Source organism: Tyto alba, unplaced genomic scaffold (genome assembly GCF_018691265.1).
Source record: "Tyto alba isolate M040663 unplaced genomic scaffold, T.alba_DEE_v4.0 Super-Scaffold_46, whole genome shotgun sequence".
In the NCBI taxonomy this organism is placed as follows: domain Eukaryota; kingdom Metazoa; phylum Chordata; class Aves; order Strigiformes; family Tytonidae; genus Tyto; species Tyto alba.
In genome coordinates this window covers 12,516,633-12,533,849 of record NW_024881322.1, presented here as the reverse complement: position 1 = coordinate 12,533,849, position 17,217 = coordinate 12,516,633, and positions in this window count along the sequence as shown.

Here is a 17,217-nt window from a genome sequence, read left to right as displayed (position 1 = left end):
TAAAATACGACTGAAAATGCCAGAGCATCTTCATTCTGAAGTGCCTTGATAACACAGACTTCGAGAACCTTGGTAAAGCTTTTTTGATAATTAGATGCACAATATTCACAGATTTGTTCTTCCTAGATAAAAGTGGTTGCAACAAATTAGTCTCTGGTTACCCCTGTTATGGAGGCATGTGTATTTAAAGGACTGTTTATTAGGAAGAATGTGAGAGTATGATATACAGGGGAAAGATGGTATAAGACTTAGTATTCTGTTGTACTTCCAAAATATCTGAAGAGACTTGCAGCCCTCAAAGTCTTACAGGTTCTTCCCTCCCTGATTTAAATGTCATACTCCATGATTAATATGTTTAGACACTATGGTAGTCTACCTTGTAGACTACCGTAATCAATCTAATAATGCTCCCCTTGGCACGGAGGACACAATTGGAAATCTGTCCAGGTAGGGACAATTATATAGAAACAGAGAAACGTAATCCTTTTGTCCCTGGAGTGTTGTAGTACTTCTTAGCCACTGTTCCTATGTTTCTTCTTGTGAGAGTCGGCAACTATTTCAGTTTCTCTCATTTTATTTACTTCAAGTCATGATTAGATTAGAGATTTCTGTTGTTGATTCCCTCCCTTAAAACCCAGGAAACCAGAGCTGAGCTGATTCACTTTTTAAAGATCATTTAATTGCCTTAATGAGTTTGCTTGATTTTTCAAATCTCCTGTGAAGAGGATAGGCAGAAGTTGAAATGGTTTTATTTGCCTTAGAGAAAATATATCTATTTTGTATTGAGTGATCTAGATCTATGTGTCTAACATCAAAGCATACACAGCCTCATCTGTCCATAGCAATGAGGAGTGGGGTCCCATACTGTTGGTAGTACCTGGTGATGCGTACATGTAAAATCCAGTTTGTAGACAGAAATGCCCCACATTTTCAGCAGTGTTAAGTATTCTGGACCTGAAGCAGAGAGGAGCTGAAGGGGTGTAATACCCTGCCAGAACAGGAAGATATAATGCAAGACCATTCATGAAAATATTAGTATTTGGGATAGTCAGCTCTGGGTAATTTGCTCTTGTATAGGTTTTATTTCAGATCCTCTGAAAATAGATTCTCTATTCTTCAGAAAGGAGAGGAAGATGATGGGCCCAAGAAAGACGATGTGCAAAGTCTTGCCCTGCTCCAGACTTCCCAGGTGCTCTGAAACTGTAATTTATTTTCTCTGAGACTTTGTTGTCCACCAGCCCGAGAAAAATGCAGTGCATAAAGATAAATTCATTAGAGGTTGCAGAGTGTTCAGAAGCTGTTATAATGGAGGTGATGTGTATTAAAACTATTGCAGAAAAAAGTGCAACTAGCCAAGGATTATGCATAATCTCCATATCCTTCATGTAAGTAGGTTAACTTTGGATAAAGATTTCTTGTCCAATTTCTGAAGAAAATAGGTGTCAGTGAGTCCATCTATGCTTGCAGACTTGAAGACTTCGCTGCATCTCCAGGATTTTTGAACTAAAACACATGAGATTTCTTTTGAATTTAGGACTAGGGAGTATCCTATCTGCTAGTGAGGCACATAGCAGACACGGAGCTGCTGTGCAATCACTTAAAATATCAATCTGTAACAATTTTGGAAATCCCATATGCAATCTTATCTGTGAGACAAAATATAGTATCACTCTGTTGGGACACAAAATTTCCCTGCGTGCAGACATTACCCTAGCTGAACAGGGGCATACTGGATCACCAAGCAGGAAATCAACTTGGTGGATCTAGATAGACATCTTCCCAGCAAATGTTTGGGGGCACTTATCGAATATCGTTCTGTGCTCAGGCTCCCAGCTGAGGCTGTTTTGCAAAAGACGGAAAGGGCACGAGCGAGTAGCGGGTGATTTGTTCCTGCAGCAGGAACAAACGACAGGGGCTGGGCAGTGTCCGAAGAGTCTCCAAGCCATGTGGGGCCGTGTGAGAGCATGGGAGCCCAGACGCAAAGGCTGACCCAAGGCAGACAAGCTGAGAAAGCCCTTTTAGTGGGCTCCTCTGCTTCCCTGAGGGTGAAGCTTCTGTGAGGCCTGTAGCATGTCCGCATTTTCAGAGAGCAAAGGAGGAAAGACACAGAGTCAAGTAATTAAATGTCCACTTTTCCTCTTTCCCTGCTTCCTGGCCTGATGAATTATTTGGGCGTGGAAAGCAGGAGCTCCAAACTGGGGTGATGGTCACTTTATCTCCCTTTGCCCTGCTATGCTGGGTTGCTGCACGTGGGACCACAAGCAGCCAGGCCTGGCGCTGGGGTCTGCCAAAACCCCTTGCTGTAAGGCTTCTGTAGTACCAGATGTGCAATGTAGGACTTAAAGCAACTCCCTTTTCTCTCTTTCTTTATTCTGTTTCATCTTGTCTGAGAAATAAAAGACCACATTTCCAGAGCAATAAAGCACTTAAGCGTGTATTCACAATAGCTTTACATATTTAATAAAGGCTTTTGCAATGTTTTTGATGCTTTAGTCTGTCACAGTGAGAACACTTTTAATTATGTTTTCTTCTTTTGTATGCCAGTGCTGGCCCTTCCTGTCTTGATCACAATTAGAGAAAATAAGGGTAAGAAATAGGAAACAATCAAATACAGTCTTTTACACTTCCCCAAAGGTCTGTGATCTGATTTGTTTCAAATTCAAATAAAAGTCTGTGTCATTTCTTATTTAACAGCATTGTTTTCCTTTCTCTCAATTAATTCATCCTAGAGGCAGAATTGTCTTTGGATCTTTCTCGATTGCTTTTCAACCTGCTCATAGAACATACAATACTCTAGTGATGCACTGTTTTTTTGAGCAGTTGCCTGTAGTTTAGAGGTCTATGAAGCTGAACCTCTTTGGTGTCTGGAATTAATGAGTGTTCACACTTTGCTTGATCTCTCTGTATCCAGGTTGGACTAAGCGATGGCAATAGTTCTGATACAAAAAATGCATTTACTTTGGTATTTAAATTCCATACCTACCCGCGCAGTGAAGTGCTGAGCTGACATGGGGCATAGAAGAAACTAATCAAACTGTGGGAACTGCATTTCATAACAAGAGTGAGCCTAGCATGTTTCCTGGACAGAAATACTTGCACATGCACTTCCCAGTGAGTGAACAGTATTTGGGGAGCATCAGATATGTTGCATGTATGCAGGCAGTCTTTGTGGTAAACACCATGTGAATCAGATGTATCCTGGAAGTGACAGGTTCAGTATACTTGGACTATAAGATTCATCCATACTTGCTCATTGCTCTTTGCCAGGCACATAGTAGGACAAAAATTTTTATTTCACCCAGCAGAGAGGACAGGTCTGAGGGACCCAAAAAAGAGAGTATCTTTATACAAACACCAGGTTGTAGTGGTTTTGTTTGCAGAGACTTCAACTACTTAAGGATGACACTTGAGATTGTTTATTGAGTGAAAGTACTTTTCCTGCCTTTGATGAAAGCAACAAAACCACCATGTGGAGAAAAGTGAAAAATGGTAAGAGGCTTTGTTTGTGCTGCTTCACGCCATGCACCTAGAATCGTATCTGTGCAGCTTTAAAATTTAATTTAACATCTTTTTAACTCAGATAGAACAAATGTCAAATGAAAAACGACTGGCATCCTTATTGAAAACATAGGATGTATCAGCCAGAAAGAGTTTCTGCAAATCTTTTGTGTAAACGGTGGTGCTGCTATTGCTGTCACTGTTACAGGAATTATTGAGATGCTTGCTGGTAAGTCGTAGGGGTGTTTTGACTCCTTTACAGGCATTTGGCAATAAACTTTATAACTTCCATATATTGCAGATAATATAGGTCTAATATTATACACAAAAAACAAGCAAGTACTGTGGTCAGCTGAATCCACAGACTGGGTAAATTAAGATACTAAGGAGTAATTGCCTTTCTTGTGACCTTTGAAGAATACCTCTGTCTTGTGACCTTTGGGGCGTATCTCTCCACATTTGCAAATGGCACCTTGCATGCAAAAAAGTGTATTTTACAGGTGGGGTTTTAGTTTTAACCAGCATGCCAGTATGAAATATCTTCCATAGTATTAGGGAATCATAATCTCAAAACCTTCTCTCATAGCTCTACCAGTCATTGCTTTCCTTACTGTCTGCTATCAATTTAACTTATGTCTTAGTTATGCCATCAGAGTGGACAGAACAAGTTCAGGTAGGTTGCACACAGCTGCAGAGTTTTAATTCATTTGTCAGAAACTGCTGGTACTCATGTTTGCCAACTAATGTACTTCATTTTTTTATCAGTTCAGTGGTTTGTGATCCGTGAGCTTGCAGCCCGGCTGTTGTGTGCTGCCCTAAAAGCACCGCATCCTGCAAGGACCCCGTGCTGATGCAGCGATGCTGTAACAGGTACTTCATTAAGCACAAAATGGGACCTTCCTTCCCCAAACCTCTTCCCAGAGAAGGACATGTGGGTCGTGCTCCAGCAATGAACAAGCTCAGACCTGGCCACGATGGGCCACTACAGTGCTGGAGGAGATGTGGAGGTGTCACAGGGTGTGCTTAGAAGAGTCTTGCAGCAGGATGGGAACAGTTATCAATCACCTCCTTGTAAGTTGGACCTTGCTATGCAAGAAAAAATAAATTTTCTTCTCCAGTGAACTTGTGTTTGGAGGTAAGACATTTATCCTGAGAAGATGTAGAAGGACTGTGGTGACCAGTGAGACAGCTGACCATTGTAGGCAGAGCTGGAAGGGCAGGATAAGTGTCTCTAGAATTTCCATCCATCAATTAGAAATGCAGAGGTAAAAAACAAAGTTGTTCTCCCACTAAATTTTTTACCCCAGAAGAAAACAAGAGAATCATATTTATTGCTCTACTTCAGTCCTTCAGAATGGTTTCTGTACTGAATAAGTATTTCAGGTGAAATTACTGGTTCCAGACAGTATTAGTCCCTTATGACTCCAGTGTGCTTTAAGGTAAATATGTTGTTAGTACTTAATATCCCAGTTTGTTACATTCAATAAGTATTGGGCAGCTATGGTGGCTTTTCAAACTCTTTAAAAACGGTATTCCTCTGTCTGTATGAGCGTGTTAGGAATGGAATGCATCCCATCTCATTCCAGCTGTCTGGAGTGCAAATTTCTGTACCTGATCTAGTAAGTCTGGCCCCCTTTACAAGTCAATCATTTGGACTAATGAATCCCGTTCTAGAGGTGTGAGTTTCATGGATGTAATCTTTCATTTAGATTTCACATAAGCAGGATTGGTAGGTTTTGTTTTTTTATACTCTACTCTTTCCAGTTTTGAATGTTTTTATGACTAGGTAAACCCTCTCTCCCATCAGAAACTTGGTATTCCTGTGTGCTCTTATTTGCAATAACAGGTTTGTACTGATATAATTTATAAATATACTAACAGTATTTTGTATGTACTAGCTGAAATATATTTACCATATTTCTAATTCTTAAAGATCTCAAATATTTGTTTGTATTGATGGATGAGTGAAAACTATAGATCTTTTTTTCCTCTGTAATTTCCCACACTTCTGGGGAGAAAAGGCAAGCAGTTAAGAAGCATAACTTTTGGAAGTTGTACACCTCTATTTTCAGCACAACAACCTGCAGTGTAAATGTTGTCCAGTCCTTTGCAGTCTTTGTGACAAAGGCAGTTCTTAATGAGATGTTTTCTGGAACAAAGTGAAGTAGTTGTGTGAATGTTGTTAAGTCTGAGGGAATGCACAGGAGAAATTGTGATGGGATTTGTTTGCAAATGTGGCACCAGATTGGAGGAAGATGGCCTCCCATTTGAGGTATCACCGTTTTCTCTTTTTCTTGAACTTCTCCTGTTCTCCCCAAGCATTCAGGATCCATGAGTCAAGCCTAGGAAGAACAGCATGAAAAGGAATGGAAAATAACTGTCTTGGCATGCTTTTCATTTGTCCTTTCACAGTCGATTTTTCAAGCTCTATGTAATTGGGACCATAAACTCGCTTTCTGTTCTTAATGAACAGCTTTGTTTCTTAAAGATTCACATGACTCCAGTAGCTGAAGCTTTAGGAATAATATTGTGATGCATTCATTATGACTGTGATAAATTCATGGGAGCTAGCAGCTGTGAAATAGATCTGGAGTTGAAAGTGTAGGAGTGAGCTCCCACTTTCTCTAGATACTTTGGGCTAATCAACCTGTCGCCTCCTGCCCTTGCGGGACCTTCCTGGGTCAGGGATGCAGCACAGTCTCCTCACTGCTCATCCTCTGCCTCTGCATCTAAGTCTGGCTCTTGCTTTGAGGTTTTCCTGAAATATCCTGCCCCACACTGATTTTAGAGGATCTCTTTTCTTGGCTGCACGATCAAAAAATTCAGGGCTCCCTCTGTGATGAGAGCTTGGCCAGCCCAGGAAGGGCAGAAGTACCGCTTCCAGTTTGAAGTGTACACACATTAAGGGGCAATCTCCGAGCAGCAGTGGGACTTGTAATCATAATTTCTTGTGTGCCATGGTGACCATTTACATTCTGTGAAAAAATGTCCCTACGGAATTAATTTTCAGCATTGGGGAAATATGGGCAGCTTTTTATAGTTTGATAATAATTTGTCAGCCTCTCTCCTGCAGTCCTTTGCTGGCTGGCTGCTCTAAAAGCACACAATCAACAAGAGAGCAGTGAACAGAAATATTTTCAGGAGCAGATGGGATGTACCTTCAAAAACCAGGATTGTCCCAGTGAAACTGGGACATCTGGCAACCCTAAAAAAACCCAAACTAGATGAAATAAAAATTATGAGATGGAGGAGCAGAAAAATATGTCTTTGCATTGATTAGCAGGCAAAGTAATTAATCTCCTTCAACTCTTCTTTCGGTCCTTGGTGTAAAACAAGGAGAAATAGGGATATTATTGCTTTGCCAAGCATTAATTGCTATATAGTGATTGCTGAGCAGTATTTTCAGACTTAGAAGGAATATTTCACATTTTTTCCTCCCTCTTTCCTTTTGCTCCCAATAACAGTCTTTGTGACATTTATAAAAATACCCCGTCCCTCACTATCTTTGTCACTGGGCCTAATTCAAAGTTTTTCCATTGTCTTTCAGGCACTTTGGATCAAACTCAAGCCCAACTTTGCTGAGCGTGTTATTGTGCAAGACACCAGCCTGTCCACAGTCCAGTTTGCAACTGGCTTTCTGTCCTGGGACTGCTTTATAACAAGTCAAAATATATTGGCCTTCTCAAAACAGCTGACAGACAAAGTAGCATCATCTATGCAGTTTCACATGCATCATCCAGTCCCACAGTAGGTTTTGGGGTAGGAAGTTCACCAAAATTCTGAGTGTGAAAGATAAGGACAATTTATCTGACAGTTTAAAAAATTAATGTATCTTGCTAGAAAAATGTTCTAGAGCTCCAAATGAGCTATAAAATTATGTTCCTTGTGTTACAATGATTTTAAAATTATTTCTATGCATGTAGAAGATAGTACTTGCTTATGACATTTACACAGTGCCTAGTGCAGTGGGGTACTTGCCCCTGTTGGGATGGGGGAAAAAAATAATGTGATGTTACAGGTGGTAAAATCTGTGAGGATGTTAAACAATACTAGCCTTATACTGTGTTTCTTCAGCAGGTATCACAATACAAGTGGAAACTTGTAGTCTCAGTAAAGGAAAAACTAAATAGTAGAGAGATGTTTGGCCAGTGAGTCCAGGTGTTTTAATGGCAGTGTGACAATGTAGAGGGAAATGTGTTTTCTGAGTATCTTGCCACCTGTAAGATGACAACACAAGCCAAAAAATCAAAGCTCCCTGATATGCAGCATAGGTGTGTTTCCCAGTATGATTATATGAGGAATAGTTCCTATCAACTCTCCTCTTATATGTGTCTACTTCCCTAAATCATTGTGTTATTCTCAATGTTCATTTTGGATGATTGCACATTTTATCAAATTTCCCATTTCCCTTTGTTTCTATTTTTAATTTGTTACAGTAGAACACTTTAATGCTTTCCCAGGTTCATGTCATAGCTGTGTCTAACAGCTATTACTTAATTTTTAACTTTTTTCTTTTTTAAGTTCCAAGTTCCTTCTCTAAATAACAACTCTTACCTTTGCTAAAGCTAAAAACCTAAAATTCACCCCTTTCCTAAAAGTCAAATGTCGGTATGTATTACTTCACAGTTTGATCTTTGGGTGAATGGTATGCATGAGTATGTCCTTGCGAACACAGTCCGTTTGTCAGATGTCCCTTAACGACAGCCGTGCCACTGAGGCAGTGTATGTGAGGGTGGGATTTGGCCTTCTGGAAAGGGAGTTGCAGATGATGCTGGTAGACACGAGAAAGAAAAGGGAGAAAACAGATGGCTCCCATTTGCCCACTGCATTCTTCCTGAGACTTATACGAAGTTTCAGTGTTGCATAGGCAAGTTTTTCCCAGGCAAGTATAATTACTCCGGATAAATATTTCGGCCATCAGGGTTGCTTAAATTGACCAATCCCATATGCACAAGAAATGTGAAAGCAGGGGTTTTGTTGATATTTCACAGCACAGACTGAATTTGTTTGATCAAATTAAGAGGGTTTGCTTAAGCTTTTTAATATGCTCTATATCCCACCCCAGATCATTTGCTTCAATGAAGAATACACTGGGCATTGGGACTGTTTTTAAGATATTCCCTTAGATAAAAGGATTGAGCTTTTCATGAGCTCCTTAACTCATTCTAGAGTGAAAATGACCTCTGCTGGTGGAAATTTGCACGTCTATCCAATTAATCAAATATTATCCAGGTCTTTTCATAAACATTCCTGTCCAAATGCTGTTGTCCTGCTTCCTCAGTGTATTTTACAGCAGCGATCTTCTAAGGGGAAATGGAATATTTCAGGATGCTGTCTGTTATAAGATTGTCAGCTGTCTTCGGTATCAAGAAAAGATATAGGCCCAAGGAATATTAGGGAGGATGTCACAAATGTTGAATACTAAAGAAAAGACAGTGACCCTAAAATATTTGTTCTTATATAAAGTGTTTTGACTATGTCACCCATTCTTGCAGCATCCTTTCTTTAAAAATAATGAATAAACTCCTAGCAAGGTTAAAATTATATCACATAAGTAATAGGAGAATAATTTTATTCCTTTCTGTATAGAAGGTGGATTTGATTTGGAAGAAGATCGTCTTTCTGCACTTATTAATAGAGTCTGTCTTTCTAATCTTTCTATAGGATCCAAAATGTTTATGTTCTGAATCATGTTTATAGAATATGTAATTTACTACCTCCTTTTCTGCCTCCTCCTATAAAGGTCACTTAGAGAATGATAACAATCAACAGACTTTCCATAGACAGTGATATTGATGTGTATGCAGGCCTGGAGAGATAGAAAATTATGGCCATATAGATTTCCTAGATCATGGCAGTTTTGAAAATGTTACCTAAAGTCACAGTACCATTGTCTGGATACCAGCATACTATTTTCTATGCCCATGTCCACACACTTTTGTTATTGACAAAGATCTGAAAGTGATCAAGAATAAAAGGGGTTTTTTACCCACTTTTTGTAGTTGCTGAGCAATGTTTATCAGTTTTAGCACAGTAGCAGAGAGGAAAAATGGGGTGTGAAAATACTGGAGTGTCTCTCTAAATGTGCTTGTTTAAAAGCAATTAAAAAACAAAACAAAACAAAACAAAACCAACTACAATAACAACAAAACACATTAAAAAAAAAAAATCCCAGCTTGTGAAAGCTTAATTCTCATAAGAATCTCAATTTCAACATAACCCCATTTTTCACTGGGGAAAGAAAGTTCCTCAGAAACTTTCCAACCAGACATCTCTAGGGAGCCTGAAGTCACAGGACAGGGCAGGCCTGGTCGTTTATTTGCTGTTTTCCCAAATTCTCTTTAGCACTCTGATTTAGTCTCCCGTGTGACCAAAAGGGGACAGAAAAGACATGGCAAGAGCCCAGAATGAGTTCTTTGTGTCATGGGTTGCAAGAGAACACATATTAGTTGTTTCCAGCCAGATTTGTTCCTCGTCATGTTTCTGGCTAACTTCACAGAGAATGCTGTAAAAATATACTTTCAGCACTTTCTTCTAATTTTGTACACTCCCCATACACATCCATAGAAAAGCAGACACATGTACATATGCAAATAGTTCTTCATTAATGACTGTCCTATTGAAAAATGTTCTCTTTTTTTACCTAGTACTCTAGGAATAGCTCTGAGAGGAATAGTTTCACTTTGGTGTCACAGCTCACTAACCAAACTTTTAGATTTTATTTGTGCAGAAGGAATCTGAGTTTAAATCTCTGAGGAAGAAGCTGAGCTATTTGAGTTTTATTTTGTTTTACAAGAGATGGAGAAGGAAAATTTAGAATATTATTGCAGAAAAGTTGTCAGAAAGCCTACCACTGAAGGGCTGAGTCCAGCTTGCTTAATTTCAAGTATGAGTCTGTTTTTATCAGCAAAACATTGAAAACTGTGATTAATTCTAAGCACATTCTTTACTGCTTCTGAGCCTAAACGCTGGCCAGTTGCTCTGGATTCAGTGGGATCACACTGAGATGAGGAAGGAAATATGGCCATTGGGGTGTTTGTGCAAATCCACTCTGTGTACCTCAGAGTTGTCAGTGCAATCCCACATCCTTTGCAGTGGGGAAGACTGAATACCCCCCAGTAATGAATGAGAAACATTTTAATCCCTGGTCTTCGGCTTGTATGGAACTGAGGTGACAAGTATTTGCCTTTCATCCTCTACCAAGGGTCACACCAAAGCATATCCACTCTGAAGTCCCAGACAAGGTTTTCTTTATATAAAGTGAAAAAATACATGGAGGAAAGGATGTGAATGTGCTGTGGTTTCCCACCAAATTCAAAACATTTGCCTGCAAACCTGAGGAGCAGCTTACCACTGTGTGGCAATCACATTCATCACACTGTGTGTCTCAGAAATTTATAACATTTGTTCCTGAAAGATGGATGTGTCTTTTAACAGGACACAACTCCCCAGAGTAATTTGAGATTAAGGGAGGAGCAGGGAGAGGAATTAGAGGTAAAACAGTTAGAATATTTTTTGATGTTTTCCTCAATAAAAATATTGTTCTGCCAAAACAAGAACATTTTCTATAAATGTTCTATATAGAATATAGAAATGTTCTATACAGAATATAGAAATCTTCACCAGCTCTTGATCTGAAACTTTTTAGGATAGACTTTCTTCTGGACTTGTTAAAAACCTTCCATTAAAGCATTTTCATCACAAAATCTTTTTTCTTTCCAGTCTGAAAGGTTTTCTTTTACATAGAGATGGAGTTTATTCAAATACATTTTTTTAAACTAAATTATAACAATAAAATCAGTTGTTTTTTCTATTACCGAAATAGACATTTAATGGGTTTGAAAGAGTTTATAAAATTTCAGTTGATACTTTTGGGGAAAAAAAGGAAACAGTATTAAATAATAAGGGTGGAAAAATAAGAAATCTAAATAAAATCAAAGGATTTTCTACACGGGGAAAGTTTGGAGACAAAACTGAGAATGCCATTTGATCCAGCAGTTACATATTGGAGGGTGAGATGTCTTTGAAACCCAGTTTCTAAGTACTGATGAAAACCATTATTGAAGGATTTTTTTGTATGTTCAATAAATTGTGTTCATGGTAATGATAAATTGCATCATACTGGCTGTTACAAAGACAATGGGATACAATATCTGGCTTGGTTAAAAAGCTGTGGAAAATAAGCTGGTTTATTTCTGTTAGCCTCTTTAATTTGATTTTTCTCACTTCACCTCTTTAGTACAATGGTCCACTGAACGCTCTGAAAAACAAAGGGAGGACAAGTGCAGATAAATTGCTAATCCAGGCTGGGTGACATTTTCCTTCTTAAGAGGCCTGGGTTTCACTAGGGAAAATAAGTAATTTTGTGAGGGTGAGTTTGCCATATGAATATCATGCAAGACAACTTTGTGTTTAGACACATCCTTGCAGACTCTGCTGGGCGTCTTGCTGCTTCTTGCAGCAATATCATCTAGTGCTATTAAACTTGTTTATCTCTGGTAAAATGTCATGCAAAAGTGCAAACTAGTTAGCACTGTACACCAAAGTTTGATGGAGCTCAGTGCAGCTCCGTTGTGCCTATATAACTTCCAGTTTTGTACATCTATCCTCAAGCGTGAGCAAGAAGGGATAGCAAATGAACTGAAGTTACATGTGAAACCAGTGGGTTGTGTTTTTGACTTCCTCACTGATGAGGAGGGAAGCCAAAAAGTGTAGGAGATTGGGAGAAAGAAAGGGGAAAGTATAAATGAAATAATGTGTTATTTATGTGTATTCATGCACAGTAAGTATCTCCCCTCCAGGAGCTCTTCCAGAGTTCCAGTCTGGATTCCTAAATTTTATGTTGTTCTTGTTTTTAGAAGTCTCAGTAATAGTTTAGTTAATCTACTTGACTAAAGTTTCCTGATCTGGCTAGCTCATTAAGATCCTCCAGTATGAACTCTGATCTTTCATACACATGGAGGGAAACATTAGGAAGACTTTTCTGGTCAGGATTCTTGGTCAAAGGGCTGCTCGAGGTCATCCTCTCCCTCACAAGTGCTGCTTTCTGAGTTTGTAGCATGTGCTTGCAGAGATGTTTTATCCTTGGTGAGGACTGAATTTAGATGGCCATGGGGAATATATAGTATTAATGTGTAAAGTGGTATGCATACCTTATACAAGTGCCAGGTTGCTAGAATCCTTATTTCACAACGGGTGCAGTGTAGAGACGGAGAAGTCAAATTACTTGCCCAAAATACTTAGTAGAAGTTGGAGGCCGAGCCAGGCTGGGAACATGAGATTTACCCTGGGTGCTGTCCATGCTAGCTGGTCTGCTCCATATCTCTGGTGTACTGGGGCTATTGAGAGCGTCCTTGTCCCCAGCTGAAATGGCACACCCTGCAGCAGTTGTGTGTTTGGGAATATTGTGCTTCTGACATAGCTTTACAAGGTTGGATTTGTTGTTTGTCAGGCTGTTTACTTTTTTTCAAGTCTAATGAGAGCAGCTTTGTAGGCTTTGGCTGTGTTGTTATTTTCATTAGTTTTCAAGTGCTGAATTTGTTTTTGTTAGCTCGCCTGTTTGTTTCAAAAATCTTGTTTGTTCTTGGGATTGATGTTTGAAAGCGCTTCGTGTCATTTCCATGAGTTTTGAAGGCACCGGGAATTTTTACAGTTCTTGATGAGCTCTGCGGTCACCACCGTCCCTGGGCACCAGACTGACAGTTGGGCAGGCTGGCTTCTTCTGGACATCTGGACCTTCATACCTGTAGACGATGGCGTGGACTGACTATGTTAAGACAGTCCAGTTTTGGATTTGGTTGGGACCTCTTCCCAGCCTGTGTCTGCCTCATCATGCAGGGCTGCCCAATTGTTTTGCATTTGCATACGACTCTGTGTACAGAAAGGTTGGCTTGTGGCATCAACAGCCCTCACAACAGGTTTTGCTGGCCCTAAAATCTGCACCACAACAACTTCCCACACCACTTTAAGAAAAAACTCAACAATTCAAAACTTCCTGAACACGTCTATTCTTGAAAAAACTTATGTGACACAGAGTGGACAAAGCGTATTTGAAAAACAGATTTCTTTTTGGCGTGAATGGGTGGGGATTATGAAAATATCAGCCCAGGTTAGGCAAATGTTTGTCCTCTCTCCTTTAGGAACAGGAGAGCTGCAAGAGATTTTCAGAGCTGTTGAGCTTACATGAGACTGCTGCTGGAGAGGCTCTCCCATCCCTGCTCTAGCTTCTGAAGGAGCGATAGAGCATGCTTTGTGGTACCTGTGTTGGCCCAGGTAAGCCGTGTTTTCTTTCCCTTATTCTTTATTGAAGCTGCATTTGTATCGTAAGCCTGCCCCAGACAAGCACTGCTGGCAGAAGGGTGATGCCAAGGCAAGTATCTTTGGAGGACAAAATTATTTTTCTGCTGTTCCACTACACACAGGCACATCTCATTGAGAGGGAAGGTGTGCCTAACAGAGCACAACTGTGTCTCATCCTGTATTACTCCATTGCATGGGACAACTCTATTACAACCAGCTAAAGCTTGAAGCTTATGTCACTGAGTAATTAAATATACAGTGTCTAACGATGCCACTATCTAAGATTTTGAGCCGTATAGTTTTATTGGTCTGTATAAAGTCAGATTAAGTTATTGACTTATCAGCTATATTCTTTGTTTTCTCAGACATAGAGATAGGATTAGCCATTGTTTAAATGACATCTTTGTCTGACTAAGGGACATAAAATCTGGCCTACAACACAAATGATGACATATGCTTACAGTCCACCCACCTGTGCGCTCCCAGTATGCAAAGCATACTCTTATCAACACAGAAAACTAAAATGTTTGCCCTCAGGATTTCCTGTGTCATTTCACAGATGGGGGAAATTAATGTAAGTGATGGCTAGCAGAGTCTGGTATGGATGAAGCCTAAACCAAATTCTCAGTGGGTAATTTTCAATTGACTTTTGTAGTTTCAGAAGTAGACCTGAAGTGGCTGTCAGTGACATTGGGAGTAATTTTGGGCAAAGCCTGTCTACTTCCATATGAAAGAAAAATCATTTGAAACTTTGTACTGAAGAGAGAAAGAAGAGAGTAATTATGGTTAAACACTTGTCAGAGCAATTCTGCTGAACATGTAGTATCCCTCATTCGAGACAAGAGGTCAGCCTCATCTGATTTCTTTCATTATACGCTGACACATACCAAGCACGCTGGCTTCTCACTGAAGTCAGCCAGGCTGCTTGTGAACTAACTTAAAGCTATCCAAATCTGTTCCAAAATCATGGCAAAATTGGGTACAACTAGCTGAAAGCAAGGAGAATCAGTGTTTGCTTCCCTGTGTCAGGATGTTATTGAGATATTAATGAAATGCATACCCATCCCGTAACTGGTACTGGCTTTTTGCACTGTTATCATCAAATAAGAAATCTGAGATCATACGTAAGGGTGGGGTAAGATATAAAGGTTGGTGAGAAACAGATTCAACTTGAACTGTATTGCTATAAATAGCAGCAAATGTAAAAATAGTTTGCACTGATGCTACACTTAGAAGTGAACCCTGTAAGAATGACATTGCAAGGGCCAATACACTTAACTAGTGCTGTATATTTTATGACTTAAAGATCTCAGTTTCATCAAGAAGGAAAAACAAATGTTCTGAATGTCAGTTCTGCAAAGTTAGCCTTGTCCATAAGAGTCAGGGTGAGCTATTCCTGGCTCTGACAATGCTAAAAATAAAAATAACAGGCCATTTACCTCTTCTGGAATATCTGTCTGTAATTCCCTTGAAACCAGTGGAAATAGCAGGATATCTACCATTTATAGATTCAGCATTACCGTATAGAATTTGCAGTCATGCTGATGTGAGGAGGCAGGGAATGCTACTTTTCCCATTCCTCTTGTGGTTTTGCAGAATTAATAGAATTAAAGCAAAAAATTGTTTTGTATTAAAATAAACAGAGGACTGAACACACAGACAGAACAGACCTATTGATTGGAAGACTGAGTCCAAACTTATTTTCAGACATTAAAGAAAACAGTGCTTTTCATAAATTATTCACTCCGAGTCATTTTGTCTCTCAAGACTTACCATCCCTCCTGCCTCACTACATCTTTACTGGCTGATGTACTAGGGTTTAAAGAAACGCCAAGAAAACTATTTCCTAACTAATCTTGTTGCAGAGGAAAGAAAGGATCCTGCAAGGCAGGAGGATGGGACTAAAAGTAAACAAAATGCTAAATTCATTTTTTTGAGGAGACCTACGTCTTTTGAGGAAATTTACATTCTCTTTGGCCTGAGAGTACAGGCTGGCACTGCCGTTTTCTACTCTTCCCTGTTGCTGCTGCAGGGTGCATCTGGAAGAGCACCAAGAGCAGCCCACGGGCGATGTGTCCCTGCTCTGCACCACTGCAAGGGGAGGCTGAGGAGTTGAAGCCCTGGAGAGCTGTCAGAGGATTGCAGAGAGCACTTTTGGTCAAGGTATTTGCTCCCATTTCAAGTCCCACCCTCCTCCCTCTCCATTCTTGACCTGCTTCGCGGGCTGGTGCAGAAGGAAGAGTAGACACAGGGCTTTATTTCATTGTCAGCTGCTCTGAAAGGGCAGGAAAGGACTGAGGCGTGTGCTACAAAGTCCAGTGGTTCTTACACAGGCACCACGAGGCTGGGGCAATATTTCTGTGTTTAACACTTGTCCCTTCCCTGTCCCTCTCCCCAGCAGAATAATCATTGAAAGGCCTGACAAAATTTCAGTCATAGCACTAGCTCCTTGCTTTAGAAGAAAGGGAAAAGGCAAGCACATCTGGGGCTGATGTTTCTCTCACTCGCAACACCAGCAGGAAACAAATCCGCTGATGCAAGTGGGATTATATCGGTGCAAAGCTACTATTTTGTGGACCCTTCGGTGGGCAACTGAAGGGTTGGTGGTCCTAATTATCCCCCTGTACCCACAGAGAACAGTGGTGTAAGGACAGAGGGAGGTCTGGCTGCACCCTTCTTATCAAAGGAAAGATGGTGCTGGTGCCCTGTCACCAGCTGTGGGCCACTCTCCCGAAGTGGGGAGCCAAGAGTAGTATCCTGGAATGATATAGCTGGCCTGGCCCCATCAGAGATGTGCCTAGTCCAGTGCTAAGGGAGGAAACAATGTTTTTGCCAGATATCTGATCTATTGTTCTGGTTAATCCATGCCTAAAATCCCTTGGAAAGAAAACCCTTGATTCACGGATGTGGGCTAGCCATTTGGGTTGCAGTTCTTCTTTCACTCAAACCGATGACAATTTGGCCATTTTTACCCATAGAAGCAGGGTCATACCATTTTTATTCCATGTCAATTGAAACAAAAATGATGTGTGACTATATATCTGGCAGATCTTAAAACAATCAAAAAGAATTACTGACAATCTAGCAATCTAATAGACAAACAATCATCTGCAATTTGTTTTAGGGAAACAAGACAATTTCCCTCTTTGCTATTAATTGTACTGTGCTGGTTCCCACTAGATCTGCTTAGGGGACTGTTCATCTTGCTCATTTAACTGGATTTTGTATAAAATTAAGGTACTTTATGCAGTACTTCTGCAGAATGAAGAGGACACTCAGCTAGATAAAAACTGTTGCATAAAAGACCAGCAATCATAAGGCTTGGCTGCTTCCTATTGCATTCCAGTGTTTGTGGAAATCACTTATTCCAGATTACCAACATATTGATTCAGCTCTAGTACCCCAGGGGAAAAAAGCTGG